This window comes from Orcinus orca, chromosome 10 (assembly GCF_937001465.1).
Source record: "Orcinus orca chromosome 10, mOrcOrc1.1, whole genome shotgun sequence".
Classification (NCBI taxonomy): Eukaryota; Metazoa; Chordata; class Mammalia; order Artiodactyla; family Delphinidae; genus Orcinus; species Orcinus orca.
Window position 1 is genome coordinate 44986633 of NC_064568.1, and position 13882 is coordinate 45000514.

General features: G+C 46.9%; 1 protein-coding gene across 15 annotated transcripts in view; it reads left to right on the plus strand.

Moving 5' to 3' along the window:
• The window catches only part of TRAK1 (trafficking kinesin protein 1), a 162791-nt gene that overhangs the window by 66378 nt on the left and 82531 nt on the right, over positions 1 to 13882 (plus strand). Inside the window, exon 1 of one of the 15 annotated variants that reach the window (XM_049715239.1) lies at positions 1723 to 1907. The exons of the other annotated variants lie outside the window; for them this stretch is intronic. The gene's annotated coding sequence lies outside the window, so the exon portion shown is untranslated. Of the gene's footprint in view, positions 1 to 1722; positions 1908 to 13882 lie in introns of those variants that run through there. 15 annotated transcript variants of the gene reach the window in all.

A 13882-nucleotide genomic window follows, 5' to 3' on the forward strand; every position in this document is an offset into this window, starting at 1 on the left:
TGCAGACAGGGTTGCTGTGCAAGTAGCAGCTATGAGGGCAGGGAGTTCATCATACTCGCCACTCAGTGGCCAAAAAAGAGCCTCTGTTTTTTGTCTGTCCCCTCTTGACGGATGCTTTAAGTTGTTTCCAGTGTTTGCTTTTTAACAGTGCTCCAAGGAACAGCGTTCTTGCGTGTACATCTTTTGGGTCACTTATCCTGCATGTCTGTGGGCTAACAGGAAACGTGCATTTAGGATTTTGCGTGCATCGCAGCACGGCCCTCCAGAGAGCCTGCACCCATTAGGTGCCCAGCATCCACGTGGGGAAGTGGCAGTCTCTGAGTTTGATCAACTATTTTCATCATGGTTAATCAGATAGTCATAAAAAATGGTATTTCATCTTATTTTGTTTCTTTTTAATTATGAATGAGTCTCTGCCTCCTTTCTATTTCATTTTCTGCAAACAACCTGTTTTTTGTCTTTGCTCATTTTTCTGGTGGGTTGTTGGCCTTTAAGAGGTATTCTTGAGATATCGTTGTGTGTACAGAGGGTAGGGCGGTGTGCCAGGTTGAGATTCTTTTATATTTCGGAAGAGGAAAAAATGTCTTGAAAATACGATTTAACTATGACTATGTTTGATATTCACAGAAGTACAGGGTGCTAAGAGATTGTGTAAAGGGGATTTCTGAAGTGGCATTTCTTTCTCTTTTCTTTGGCCACGCCACGTGGCTTGTGGGATCTTAGTTCCCTGACCAGGGATCCAACCCAGCCCCTTGGCAGTGAAAGTGCAGAGTCCTAACCACTGGACCACCAGGGAATTCCCCGAAGTGGCATTTCTAAGAAGGTTTCTGTGGGAAAGTTGTCTTGGCAGAAATCTGAAGGATAAGTAGGAGATAGCAGGAAGGGAGGGAGGGAAAGAGCATTCCAAGCAGTGAAAATAGCATGAGCAAAGGCCCTGTGGTAGGAAGATACTGTGATAATAGTAGCTAACATTGATAGAGCACTTATTATGTGCTAGACACTGTCCTAAACACCTTTTGTGTCTAACTTCGTTCAATTCTCATCTGTTAGTTATCTCTCGCTGTGTAACAAACTTCCGCAAACCTTGGCAGCTTGAAACAGCAAACATTTATAGTTTCACATATTTCTGTGGGTCAGGAATTGAGGAGTAGCTTAGCTAGGTGGCTCTGGCCCAGGGTCCCTCATGATGTTGCAGTCAAGGTGAAAGCTTGCACTGTGGAAAACAGTCTGGTAGTTCCTCAGAAGGTTCAACATACTAGTTACTGTTTGACTTACCAATTCTACTCCTAGTTACGTAAAGAGAAATGAAAACGTAATTCCACACACAAAACTTTATGGGAGTGTTCCAAGCAGCATTATTCACAATAGCCAAAAAGTAGAAGCAACCCAAATGTCTATCAACTGATGAATGGGTAAACAAAAGGTGGCATATTCATACCATGGAGTATATATAGTTCAGGAATAAAAAGGAATGAAGTACTGATACATGCTATGGCATGGATGACCCTTGAAAACAGTGTGCTCGTTGAAAGAAGCCAGACACAAAAGGTCACATGTGAAATGTCCGGAATAGGGAAATCGAATAGAGACAGGGGCCAGCAGGCTTTCTGGTTCCAGAGGGCGCTCTTGGAGAACTTTTGCTTTCAGTTTTCCTTTCTTCTCTCCTTTGCTTCTTTCTTCCTCTTGCCACTGCGTCCCCCTTCTTCTCTCCACCTCTTCCTTTTTCCTCCCACTCCTTTTCTCTCCTCCGTGCTACCTGTTCCCCCATCTCCCTACTCCTTCCCTTCTCTCCTTCCTTTCCCTGTGTTTCCCCTCCCCCACTGCATAAAAAGAAAGTTACAGTTTTTAATTTTTTGCCTTGTAAAACAATTTGGCAACGGAGGTGGATCTCGGTTGGTGAAGACTTGGTAAGCCTCGCCGTCCCGTTCAGTCAGAACCTCTTAGGTAAAGACAGCAGGTTACAGGGAGTGCTGCGTTAATGTTCTTTGGTGTTTTCCAGCATGTGGGAGAGGTGAGGTTGGCTTGTTGTAAAGCTGGCCCTTTCCCTGTAGTGTCTTAGGTAACAGGCTTCCTGTGATAATGAAGGGCTTTGTAGTGCTCATTGGGAAACACAGGGGTTTGTCGTGAAGGTGTGAGCTTGCAGGTGAGGGGATGGAGGGAGGAGGGCCTGTCTCACTCTGCCTGCAGTCCCTGGGCAGGACATCTTCTGAATTCTTGGATGGAGGTAAACGTGCTGGGAGAGGAATGGAGTGAAGAGGAGGCTTGAAGGCTGGAAGTTCTGGGAGTCTTCGGGAGGGAAGTGACCTCTGGGAGAGGAGGAAAGGAGAGAGGACCAGCTCGCCTCCGCTCTGGGCACCTGGAAGCTGCGCAGAAGCTGTGTTACCCTAGTTTCCCGCCCAGGGAGAGGCTGTTTCAGACCCTACCCAGCCCATCAGACTTTCTTCCCTGGCACCCCTGGGCACCGGGCTGGAGGAGGAGATGGGGTGCCGAGCGCGGTGAGCCTGGGAGCCCACGGCATTCTAGGGCTCTCCGTCTGCCCATCATGCTTTGTGATTACCTCTCACCCCCCAGAGCCCAGCTTCAGGGCAGAGTAAGGTGGACTGTTGGTTTTGTGCAGAATTGGGTTTTGTCCTGTGGGTGCCGCGAAAGTACCACAGAGGGAGGGAGGGAGGGAGGGCGGGCTGTGGGGTTGAAGCTGCATGGGAAGAGGCGATGGAGGCGATATGGGGGATCAAGGGGAGGGGGTCTTGAGAACTGTGAGGACTGGGGGTTGTGGGCAGGGAGGGAGATGTGTGGATTTCAGATTTCAGAGGTCGCTGGCAGAGGGGGAGCATGGGGTCCAGGAGTTGAGCGGTGGGGAGTTGGACGGTGTTTGGCTTGGAGGTGACGAGCCCATCACGTCATGGGGATGATGACTGCAAGCCTGATGCCGCAGGGGGACGGACTGGGCAGTGGACAAGTGAGCACAAGCCAGGGGCAGCGTGAGTCTTGTCGACTTCAAAAATATTCACAGCCTAACGATTGAGAGTTATGTTTTATTTGGTGGGAATTTTTAGGACTTCAAACCCAGAGGCAGCATCTCAAGTAACCCTGAGAGAACTGCTCCAAGGAGGCAAGTGGGGAGCCAGGTTGTATAGAAGTTTTGCAACAAAGGGCAGGTAGTCTGAATGTCAAAAGAATATCATTGGGGCATCCCTGGTGGCGCAGTGGTTGAGAGTCCGCCTGCCGATGCAGGGGACACGGGTTCGTGCCCCGGTCCGGGAAGATCCCACATGCCGCGGAGCGGCTGGGCCCGTGAGCCATGGCCGCTGAGCCTGCGCGTCCGGAGCCTGTGCTCCGCAACGGGAGAGGCCACAACAGTGAGAGGCCCGCGTACCACACACACACACACACACAGAATATCATTATGGGACTTCCCTGATGGTCCAGTGGGTGAGACTCCGCGCTCCCAGTGCAGGGGGCCTGGGTTCGACCCCTAGTGGGGGAACTAGAGCTCGCGTGCATTCCGCAACTAAGAGTTCACATGCCGCGAGGAAGATCCTGTGTGCTGCAAGGAAGACCCTCTGCAGCCAGAATAAATAAATAAATAAAATTTTAAAAAGATAATTGTTAATTAAAAACAAACAGATATCCCAAGTTAAGGAATTTAGCACTTCTCTATGTATGGGAAGATGAAAGAGTCTGGGCTCACCGAAATCATTCCTTTGATAGGCATCTCAGCTATCTGGGGCCAGTATCCTGTGTTTTCACATCCTGAGTTTCCTCGGGGCTCACGGTAGGGAGTGGCTGCAGTCTGAAGGCTGCTAGATGGCAGGTATTCTCTTCCTTCCCGAGTTCCCTCGGGGCTCGCCAGCTCACTGTCTGGTGATGGCTGCAATCAGTGATGACTGTGACATCCTTTGTTTACTGATATAGCAGGCAGTATTCCATTTTTCAGTCTCAAGCTAGCAAGGACTTTTTAAGGCAGGTGGAAGAAAATGACCTGGTATGGCCAGAGGAGCCAGAGATTGCCAACACGAAGCCCAGACCCCCAGAGAGTCAGCTTAGGGCAAGACTCGAATTTTCCTCTTCCAGGAGGTTTTCAGCGCTAAACTGGATTTTGATCTACATGATGGACCGTGCGTGTGGGTCATGTTCTTGGTGGGAGAGAAGGAAGGTCTTGCTTCTTAATGGTTAGAAACATGATGATGAGGCACAGCCGATGGGCATGGGAACCCTGACCTCCCTTCTCTTCTTTTGGTAGGAATTCAGTTCTCACACCCAAACCAACACGTTAGATTTCAGTGTGTCTGATAACTATACTTTTTTTTTCGGTGTTGAAAAAAACCTCACAACAGACAACTCAGGTTGTCGTTAACTGTAGGTTTGAACTCCATTGCTCAGTGCTGTTTCATTTCTATTTAAGGAGGGGTTTGTGGAGAGTAGAAATGGGAAGGGTCAAGTCTGAGTCTGAGGCAGGCCTGGAAGTACTGCATTCTGGTGTCCTCTCCTCCCTTTGTCTGGGACCTGTGGGAGGGTGTGGGCCTGCCCAGGTGCGGATGCAGCGCCACCTAGTGGGCCAGAGGAGCACTAGCAACTGGAGTGGTAGCCTTAACCTTGAGACCAGACACCTGCAGTGCCCTGGGTGTGCAACTTTTGAAAGGAATTGGAGGACAGAGGAGTTATTTGTCTAAAGAGTATGACAGGTAGGGCCGGCAACTTTAGATGTGTAGAACAAAAGAAATCTGCTCCCATCTCTTCTCCTGCCTTGGTCCATCCCACCTTTATTTTATTTTATTCCCATCTGCTATTTGCTGGAGTTAATTCCAGGAGTTGTTTTTTTAAGGGAGGGTGTTATGAAAACCAAGAGTGGCCACATCTTCCTTGCTTAGACTACTTGTTAGGAGATCCTGATGGTGATGGAATGTCAGTCCTATGCAGTGAACTTTATCCTCCTAGTTATCGGTGGCCGTACTTTACATGCTTTTAAATTGGGTGTGTGTAGTAGTTAGGTTTTGCTGTAGAAATGCTGGGTAACAAACAACTCTCAATTTCACAGTGGCTACTGCAACATTTACTCCTTGCTCTTTGTCTTAAGTTTCCATGCCTGAGCTTCAGTTCAAGTCTGCTTCACTTGTCTCATTTGAAGATTTGGGATGACGGGCAGCAGCTGTGTAGGGCCGTGTTCTTCTCCTGGCAGGGGACAGGAGCTCAAGGGGACAAATGTAACCACACAGGCACAGTCAGAGCCTCTGATTGGACATGCAGTAAGTGACACATTCCATTGGCCCAGGGAAGTTCCATGGCCTAGCTCAAGGTCACTGAGTTGCGAAATGATACTTCATTCAAAGTGAGCCATAGCAAGGGTGGGGAATGAGGGAAGATCAGCCTGGATTTTAGAAGACCCTCAGGTAGCAGTAGTGGTCTTGAATGGCACAGGCATGCAGGTGGTCTTCAGGGAAGCCCCTGAAGTGGTGTCAGTGACCTTTAAGCCCTTTGCCTAGTCTCTTAGCTCTGCTGGGCTAGGAAACTCAGTGGGGGTGGGTAGGGGAAGGACCTGGGCTCCAATGGCCTAGAGTAGGGGTTAGCAGACTTATCCCTAAAGGGCCGGAGAGTAAATATTTTAGGTTTGTCAGTTCCGCGGTCTCTGCTGTTGTAGCTGACAGCGGCCACAGACAATACCTAAAGGAATGGGCGTAGCTCTTTTCCAATGCAATTTTTATTTATAAAAACAGGCAGGGGGCCGAATTTTACTGTGGACTGTAGTTGGTGGACTGCTGGTCTAGACCTTCAAACCCTGATCTGTATCAGGACTTCAACTTAACAATAAGAGAGAAATATCCCTTTTTAGCTGAGAATCCAAAAATAAAAATTCAAAGGGCTCCTGTTGGGTCCAGTAATAGCCCATTCCCCTCAGCATTGTTAAACTGTGAACAGTTGTTCCTTATCGTTGGAGTCTCCAGGCAGCCAGAGTTTATTGTTTCTAAGCATGAAATCTCATTTTGCTTGACCCATTTTCAGTAGAAATGGCAGTGAAGGGTATTAGAAATTCCTTGGGCTTTCCTAGGATGATAGGGAAGGTGATTTAACCTTTTGGATGGATTCAGATACGTCTTTCATGAAAGTGTTTGGCAGGAGATTTGGGGATATGCCCAAGGGTGTTAGGTGTGCCCAGAGACCTTTTTTCACATTCCTTGTGGGGTTACGTTTTTGGTGTGTGAGTAACCACTTCATTGAGATAGAATTCATCCATTTACAGTGTATAATTTGATGGTTTTTAGTATGTTCACAGGGTTGTGCAATCATCGCCACAGTTAATTTTGGAACATTTTCATCACCCCAAAAAGACACCCCAGGCCCTTTAGCTGTCACCCACGAATACACTCACATGTCTCCCAGTGTGGCTGCATTTTTTTTTTTTTTTTTGAGGTACGCGGGCCTCTCACTGTTGTGGCCTCTTCCGTTGCGGAGCACAGGCTCCGGACATGCAGGCTCAGCGGCCACGGCTCACGGGCGCAGCCGCTCCTCGGCATGTGGGATCTTCCCGGACCGGGGCACGAACCCGTGTCCCCTGCATCGGCAGGCGGACTCTCAACCACTGCGCCACCAGGGAAGCCCTGCATTTTTAATAAGCTTTCAGAGAGTCGCTTTTTGGTTTCTGCTGTCCTTGCTTTTCTTGGCTCATCCCTGGCGTTGGGGAGTTGAGCAAGGAATCTTGAGTGGTCATCCATGCTGTTCAAGTGTGCACCTCAGAGGAACTTTAACTGCTCCTGACACTTGTGTATCATACATACGTCACCTGATGAGATAACTTTAAATTTTTTTCCTTTATTTATTTATATTTAACAAAGGCTTATATTTCTTCATGTGTATTCTTCTTTGTAGGAGGTTATCCTTTGTAATTTTCTACATTTTGAATTTACATTTGTGTTGGTTTGAAACCTGGTTCAAGTAACGTGGAATCGTTTCACGCCCAGGTTTTATTGTTTCATCTGTTTTAACTGTTTATTATCAGGCTGTAGTGATCTGTCTTTGGATGAGTTTGAAATCTTTTAATATCCAGATGATCTCATGTGATGTTCTGAAAAAGTAACCATTGTTCATTTATAAACAGAATTTCCTGTTCCGGAAGTTAGTTTAGATTAACAATAAGACAGTTGACTGCATTGAATGGTAGAGGCACAGCAGGAATTTCGGGTTCACAAAATTTTGTTCTATTAATAAAATAAAGTTTCTGTGATTTGGCACATAAGTCTTTATCTCAAAGTTTATCCCTTATGCTAACTGACTTCCTTTGCTCCTTGGTAAGGGCTGACTTTGGGGAGGAGAGGATAGACAGAAGGATTGGGCCCTGAACTCTGGTAGCTGCTCAGGCTGCCTTGAAGGTCTTTGAGAGTCTTAACTGTAAATATTGGGTGTAAATGTTTTTGGAAACCAGAACGCAAAGGTTAAGTGTAAACAGTTAATAATTTGAAAACAGGAAATTGGATCTGAACCCCCAGATTAGAGCAACACAACCTAAGAGGGGGAAGGAAGATTAGTGAGATGAAGTATAAGCAAGTTATCCTATTTTTGCTACAGATAATGAGAGAAATACAGATTTACCTCCTAGTAATTTAAAGGTAACTACCTGTATCAGCAAGGCTTAAGCTTAGCTGCATAGAACAGTGCCTTCACCTGATAGGATTTATTTTTCTTTCACGTAAAAGAAGTTCAGAGGGAGGCTCTGCAGTGCTGGTGTGGCCCTCCTGTCCTCAAAGGCCTGGACTCCTCGTGTCCTTCATTTCCACCATACTCGTGGTTTCTATCCTTAAGGTCACCTCATGGTCTTAGAAGGCTGCTGAAGCTCCAGCTATCATGTCCAAGTTCCAGGCTGTAGGAAGGCAGCCTTTGGGAAAGCCTCACCATTCCATTGCTTAAATCTCAACAGCAGTGAGAGGCCCGCGTACTGCAAAACAAACAAACAAAACAAACAAAAGGGTAAATGGTGATGGTAACTCATAGCTGGAGGCCACCCTGCCTAGTGCCTGCCACCCTCCATTCCCAGCACTTGGAGGAAACTCAGCCCTAAATCACTAGGGAAAAAAAAAAAGAATCTGGTGACACATATTCTATAAAACAAAAGACAGGTAACTAACAGAACCTCGAGAGTAGAACCACCAGGAGGCAGGACAAAAGTAAGATCAGTCACTTCTGACATTTGAAGACAAAGTCTCTGAATAGGTCAAAAGTAAAGCTTTAGCGATGTGCTATGTTTTAGGAAGTCTCAAAGCAAAATACTCAAGAGAGTGGAAGTTGGGAGGAGGAGGAGAATTTAGAGAAAAGAGAGTTACACGGAGGAATTATTTAATCAGTGCCACCAGAGGGCCAGAGGCAGCGTGGGTGGTGGCTGTGGCCAATGGGTCCAGACTCTGTGTGAGAAAGCCAGGTCTAATACTTACCGCGTGATGTGCGTCCAGTTACTTAACCTCTGTGCCTTAGTTTCCCCTTCTGTAAAGTGGGGATGATAATAGTCTCCACTCTTAGGGCTGTTGGGAAGTTTAAATGAGTCAGTGGAGATAAATGCTTGGAGATGGTAGCATCCATAAACATTTGCCATTATTATTGCTGTTGTTCGTTATCATTATAAAAAGTACAGCTGGATCCCTATATAGCTCCTTCAAACGCGATAAAATCCAGGTGATTCAAAGATAGAATGTTAAGAATGAAGCCATAGAAGTGCTAGAAGTAAATATTGCTGGATATTTTAGTAATCTTGAGATGGGGAAGGCCATCCAAAGGCTAGGATTACAAAGAAAATGATCAAGGGGAGATTAAGAGGTGCAAACTTGTAGTTGCAAAACAAATGATTTACGGTATGAAATGTACAGTGTGGGGAGTATAGTCAGTAGTTTTGTAGTATCTTTGGTTGGTGACAGTCTGTGACTAGACCTATCCTAGTGATCATCTTGAAATATATAGAAATATTGAATTACTATGTTGTGTAACTAACATAGTGTTGTAGGTCAGTTGTACTTCAGAAACAAACAAACAAAAACTCATAGAAACAGAGATCACATTTGTGGTTACCAAAGGGGGGGATGGGTGCTTCGGGGGAGGGAGCGCTGGATGAAGGCTGTCAAAAGGTACAAACTTCCAGTTATAAGATAAATAAGTACTAGGGGTGTAATGTACAACATGATAAATATAATTAACTCTGTTGTTATATATGGAAGTTGTTGAGAGTAAATCCTAAGAGTTTTCATCACACGGAAACAATTTTTTCTCTCTTTAATTTTGTATCTATATGAGGTGATGAATGTTGCCTAAACTTATTGTGATAATCATTTCATGATGTGTGTAAGTCAAATCAGTATGCTGTCCACCTTAAACTTAATACAGTGCTGTAAGTCAATTATATCTCAGTAAAACTGGTGGAAAAAAATTTGACTGCACAAAAATTAAACTTTATACAGGCATTCTTGCTGTAGCACAATATATTTGCTTCTGAAAAACTTTGTGTTCTACAAAATGGGACACTAAAAAGAACAGGAGTTATGTGACTTTGTAACCAGAACCAACAAAAACCGTACATTGGGAGATAACATGAGTAGAGTGGTCATCTTTTATTTATTTTTAAAAAATAATGGTAAAACATACATAACATAAAGTTTACCATTTTCGCCTTTCTTTTTTTGGCTGTGTTGGGTCTTTTGCTGCGCGCAGGCTTTCTCTAGTTGAGGCGAGCGGGGGCTACTCTTCACTGCGGTGCGCGGGCTTCTCATTGCGGTGGCTTCTCTCGTTGTGGAGCACGGGCCCTAGGCGCGCAGGCTTCAGTAGTTGTGGCTCGCGGGCTCTAGAGCGCAGGCTCAGTAGTTGTGGCGCACGGGCTTAGCTGCTCCGAGGCATGCGGGATCTTCCCGGACCAGGGCTCGAACCCAGGTCCCTTACATTGGCAGGTGGATTCTTAACCACTGCACCACCAGGGAAACCCGATTTTAGCCATTTTTAAGTGTACGCTTCACCTTGTTGTGCACACATCACCTCTGTAAATCTCCAGAACTTCATCATCTTCCCCAGATGCAACTGCACCCATTAAACACAGATGCCTCTTCCCCGCTCCTCCAGCCCCTGGCAGCCACCTTTCTGCGTTCCGTCTCTGAATTTGATTCCTCTAACAGCCCCCACAGGAGGATTCAGAGTGTCTGTCCTTTTGTGACTGGCTTGTTTCAGTTGGTGTAACGTCCTCAAGGTCCATCCATATTGTAGCTTATGTCAGAATTTCCTTCCTTTGTAAGGCTGAATAATATTCCATTGTACATATCTACCACATTTTGTCATCTGTTCATCCACTAAAGGACCCTTGGGTTGCTTCTACCTTCTGGCTATTGTGATAATGCTACTATGAACCCGGTATACAAATATCTGGTCACGTCCCTGCTCTTACTTCTTTTGGGTATATACCTGGAAGCGGAATTGCTGGATCATATGGTAATTCTGTTTAACTTTTCAAGGAACCTGGTTGTGCATGTTTTTAACTTTATCAGGTATGTACTATAAACACACTTATGTATTTTGCCCTTCAGATTTTTTGGATTCCGCTCTCATTTTTAATCCCATATGGGAGATTACTTGTTTGAGGGTCATGGCAGAATTTTGGTTCTCCAAACATGCTGTCAAACCGTTTACTGCAAGTGTCGTTCCAATTTCCACCAGCTCCATCTGTCTAAACACTAATTCAGCTGTGAGCGCATTAATTACAATCACACTGACACTGGCTATTTTCATGTAAATATTTTCGCCTGGTAATTTAATAATTATAAGATATATAATATGTACGCTTTTAAGAGAAATTATCAAGAAAACTGAAAAAAAAAATAAAAAGAAAAAAAAAAAAAGAAAACTGGAAAACCAAAGTATTTTTTTCTATTTATTTCCTAGTAAAACAAATTCAAATGAATATTAATCCACCCCACCCCACCCCATTTTCTGAGCATTTTCCTGCAGGTTTAACTCAAAATTAACACATTAATTTTTCCTTTTAAAATAAAATTTCTGTGCAGTTCTAGCTTTATGTCTTAGTGTTAGAATCAATCTATCTTGTAATGTGGTATCGTCTGCTTTTGTAGATTTCTGTGCCAAGCCCATTGGAGTCACTATTTCTGCAAAACACTGCAATCAGTTTGACATCCGGGGGCCTCCATAGCAGGGTTCTTCTGACTTTGCTTTGTCCCGCCTCTTCCTGCCCTCTGGTTGCACAACACGCTGGCGAGTCTGAGTGGACGGGGCCACGTTCAGTTGCACGAGGCGGCACTTCAGCCTTGTGTTGGAGACCCTGCTCGTGAAGGCGGCCGCTGGGCGGCTCGGCCGTCTCCGTTTGTGCTGCTGTCATGGGGAGCTGGTGTCGTGTGTGATCAAGCCACAGCTCAGAACCTGACACCCCATCTGTGTGGAACTGAACCGGGGTCATTGTTTATCCTTTTTCTTAGAAAGAGTCACTTCTGGTGGCAGGTAAGGCCACGGCCCTTCCAGCGTCAGGTTTTGTTTCTCTCTCTGAATCCTGATTACCTTGGCCTCTCTGCTTCCATGCGAATGTCTCTGGAGACACTGGTTACTGCTCACAGCGAGGCATCAAGGAAGAGAAGAGAAATCTTGTCCCCGTCATGTCCTTGTGGGGCTGGAATGTGAGCAGGAGGTAGTGTGTCGGGAGGTGAACTCAGGATGGTGGGGACAGGAAGGCATCGGGAGACCTGGCGTCCAGTGCCAACACTGCTCAGCCACGAGACCTCGCCCAGGTCCCCGCATCTCTGGCAGGGTCTCAGTGTCCCCTTCTGTAAGTGGCAGGGCTGGGAGAGGCTGGCTTGGGTGTGAGCTCACGCCAGCCCTGGGGAGGGGTCTGAAAAGTCTCGGGTGGAAGTGGGGAGAGTGCAGGTGCGTGGGAGGGACGCGCGAGGGGACCACGTTGCCCTTTTAGACCGTTTGAACGTTGAGCCACAGGCCTTATTTCTCAGTTTTTTTTAAAGAAAGCAAATTTAGTTAATGGAAATCACAAGGGGCTGTCAACTCTCAAATGTTGATGGGCGAGATCCCCCTGGAGAACTTGACGTAAAAGCCAGCTCCTGGATCCCACCCTCATAGATCCTGGCACAGAAGGTCTGTGGTAGAACCGAAGGAGCATATAAAGAGCTCATTACAGAAGTGCTGTCTGCCCCGGGGCACCATCACCCCAGGCTCAGTTCTCGGGAGGGTCCCCCAGTTCTGCTGAAATGCCCACAAACGAGTGAAGGGAGGAGAAATGCTTTCTTGCAGGTTCCTTCCCTAGGTGATCCTCTCAAGGGGCCTCAGAGAGTTGCAGCGAGTCGTGTGTGGATTAGAGTTGGGGGGACGGTGTTGGGGGACAGGGATGTGTGTGCAGTGGGCTCAGTCACTTCCTAGTGGAATGACTTGGGCTCCTCGTGTAACCTTTGGGACCATGGTTTCCTGGTTTGTAAATGTGTTCCCGCCCTTCCCCCTGCTCTGCCTGCTGGTTTGTGAGAGTAAGTGAAATGCAGGAATAGATACAAGTGGTTTGTATCGTTCAGCAAAATGTTTATTGAGCATTTTACTGGTTACCAGGCAGGGTGCTGGGTAAACAGTGGAGAATGTCAGCCTGCGGGGTGGTCCTGCCGCTTCCTGAGGCTCCTGGTGCGGGGGGCCATGCAGCGGACCGTGCCTTGGTCTCACGTCTGTTACTGGCTGCTCTGTGACGTTCAGCCACCTCCTCAGCCTCTCTGAGTGCAGCCCTCTCCTATTAAATGACGTGGTTGAGCCAGTAATTTCTAGTTTTAAAGGTCCTTTTGTAGTTGGTGAAATCACAACTTTTGTGGTATTCTAGAGAATAATGACTAACACTGAGTTCCCCGACGAAGCTTAGGTGAGGCTCTTAACTATGTGACCCTATGATAGAGAAGAATTTTCCAGAAGGACGTCTGGCAGATACCAGTTGCAAAGTATCAGGTGTGTCCCTGGCACCAGTATGGCCTGTGTGTGAGTCTCTGAGCCCATGCCCTTTAATCCTAGTAACTCAAGAAAAAGGCGTTGTTTCCAAGTCTGTACAGAATGATTTGCAGGCACCTGAGTAGGTGAGCTGCCTCCTCTTGTGAAGACTTTAAAACATGGCTATGGGTTTGCAGTCACTGCCAAGGTTAATGGGTAATGACAGGGGCTTAGGACCCTAGCCAGAACTTCTTCAAGCACGGGCTGGGGTCACGTTCTTTGCTTGTCACCTTTAGTGTCGTCTGGAACCTTCTCCCAAGGCCCAGAGTTAGACACCAGGATGGGAAACCCCGGCGTGCAAACCGGAGGCACATGTGTTTAATTTGACCTCAGGTATCTACAGAATTCTCAACTAGCGTCCAACATTTAAAAATCAGGGAATCTTATGTAAAAATACAGATCCCCGCCCTCTCAGAAGAAGTCAGCATATCCAGGTGCTATGGGCCCCCCTCGGTGGAGGCGGGGTGTGCTGGGAGTGGCGGCCACCCCCAGACACAGCCTGGTGGCTCAGAGACACTTTGGGTAGAAAAAGAGCTTTTCTGCAACCTGATGCCTTTGTTCTACAGATGGAGAGACAAAGTCCCAGATAAACCAAGACGTGACTTGCGGGTGACATGGCGAAGTTGGGGGCAGGGCCAGGGCTGGGAGCCCATTCTCCAAACTCCTGGAGCAGCTCTTGCTGCATCCAGGGCCTCAGGCACTTGCCAGCAGGTGGCAGTCGTGGTACTGGCTGGCCTGCTTCAGGGTCTGGCTTTCCTCCTTCCTCCTTTCCTGTGCCCTTCTGTTCCTCTCTTACTTTGATTTTGCCAGATTTTCTCTGGCCAAGCTCTTCCCCTTTGTCCAGCACTGCACTCTCTCCCTCTTTTTATCCTCACCTCTCCCCCTGCTG